Source organism: Mandrillus leucophaeus, unplaced genomic scaffold (genome assembly GCF_000951045.1).
Source record: "Mandrillus leucophaeus isolate KB7577 unplaced genomic scaffold, Mleu.le_1.0 Scaffold41, whole genome shotgun sequence".
NCBI lineage: Eukaryota > Metazoa > Chordata > Mammalia > Primates > Cercopithecidae > Mandrillus > Mandrillus leucophaeus.
The window spans coordinates 4,829,764-4,831,829 of record NW_012104365.1 but is presented as its reverse complement, the minus strand read 5'-3'; the positions used below and the strand labels follow the sequence as shown (position 1 = coordinate 4,831,829).

The window sequence follows — 2,066 nt, the reverse complement described above, 5'->3', positions numbered from 1 at the left end:
CCAAGCCAGGAATTTAAAGCACCGAGAGCTGGAGCTGCTGTGTCCATCACCAGCAGGTCCTTGTCCTGCTAATTCCTGTCTACAGCTTTGCCAGCACATGGGCCAGTGAGACATCCCTGCCTCCCTCTTTCTTCCTCAGCTCTTTCTCTTCCCCCTTGTTCAATCTGCCTGGAAGCATGCAAGAAGAAAGTACAGGGCCGCCCCCAACCCCTCTGCTTCTGCCCATCACAAGTGCCACGAACCTATGGTCCCCACCATCTCCTCTCACTTCTCCCACCTCTTCAGCAAGAAGCAGGTGCACATTTGGATGGTTTGATTGGATGCTGCCTTCACATTGTGTATAAACTGAAGTTAGAGCAGGTACTCACCACAGTTCTTGCCATTGGTTTTAACATGGAAGCAGTAAAATATAAGAACACTTGTTTTGGGCCAGGCGCGGCGGCTCAGCCTATAATCCCAGCACTTTGGGAGGCCAAGGCAGGCAGATCACGAGGTCAGGAATTCAAGACCAGCCTGGCCAATACGGTGGAACCCCATCTCTATTAAATATACAAAAATTAGCCAGGCGTGGTGGTGGGCTCCTGTAATCCCAGCTACTTGGGAGGCCGAGGCAGCAGAATTGCTTGAACCCAGGAGGTGGAGCTTGCAGTGAGCTGAGATCACACCGTTGTGCTCCAGGCTGGTTGACAGAGCGAGACTCTGACTCAAAAAGAGAACACTTGTTTCACAGTGTGGGATGTTGGTGGTCAAGATATAATGAGGCCTCTCTGGAAGCATTACTTCCAGAATACCCAGGGTCTTCTTTTGCTGGTAGACAGCAACGATCATGAAAGAATTAGGGAAGTGGCAGATGTGCTGCAGAAAAGGCTTCGGGCAGGTGAGTGTGGAGACGCAGCGCCACTGCTCTCCACAAACAAACAGGGTTTGCCCAGCGCTTGGGCCATCAGTGCGACGACAGATGAGCCAGCTCTTCAGTCTCTTCCTAATAGGACATGGTATGTTCAAGCCACTCGTGCAACACAGAGCTGGTGTGGATGAGGGACTTGACTGGCTGTCAAATGAGTTTTCAAAACATTAAATGGAAACTAGACATCTAACCAAAGACATGTTTTGATAAAATTGGTCCAGACTTGCTACAGCAAAATTAGTTTGTATCTTGGTTAAGAAACAGCATCGGGGGCTGGCTTGGGCAGAATAATAAACTTATTTTGTTGCCAATTATTGTTTGCCAGATATAATGTTGTTCTTTAGCAATGTGCTTGGTTTTAAAGAAATTCTTCTTAGGAAAAAAGTGTCCCCATTTACTTCCCATAAGCTTAAAACCTGGACATAGTTGTGAAACCTTTAAATAAATCCACCTTGGAGATTAAAATACAGACAAGTAAATAAACAAGGCGGGCGCGGTGGCTCACGCCTGGGGGAGCCCTGTTGGGGAGGAGGTGAATCCCCTGAGCTTGCTGGAGACCAGCCTGGGCAACACGATGGACCTTGTCTCTATTTTAAAAAAATAAATATATTTTAAAAGGCCAGGCGCGGTGGCTCGCGCCTGTAATCCCAGCACTTTGGGAGGCTGAGGTGGGTGGATCACGAGGTCAGGAGATCGAGACCATCCTGGCTAACATGATGAAACCCCAAACCCCGTCTCTACTAAAAAAATTAGCCAGCGTGGTGGCACGTGCCTGTAATCCCAGCTACTCGGGAGGCTGAGGCGGAAGAATCGCTTGAACCTAGGAGGCGGATGTTACAGTGAATCGAGATCGTGCCACCGTACTCCAGCCTGGGTGACAGAGACTCCATCTGAAAAAAAAAAAAAGAAAGAAAAAAGAATTCAGGCTGGGCACGGTGACTTACATCTGTAATCCCAGAACTTTGGGAGGCCAAGGGGGGCAGATCACTTGAGGTCAGGAGCTCGAGACCAGCCTGGCCAACGTGGCGAAACCCTGTCTCTACCAGAAAAATACAAAACATAGGCAGGCATCGTGGCATGTGCCTATAATCCCAGCTACTCGGGTGGCTGAGGTAGGAGAATCGCGTGAACCCAGGAGGCGGAGGTGGCAGTGAGCCGA

At 49.5% G+C, this 2,066-nt stretch overlaps 1 pseudogene; it reads left to right on the top strand.

Annotated features, from left to right (window-relative positions):
- The first annotated feature begins 244 nt into the window (after nucleotides 1–244).
- Nucleotides 245–1,078, top strand: LOC105548417 (annotated as a pseudogene).
- Nucleotides 1,079–2,066: the final 988 nt, after the last annotated feature.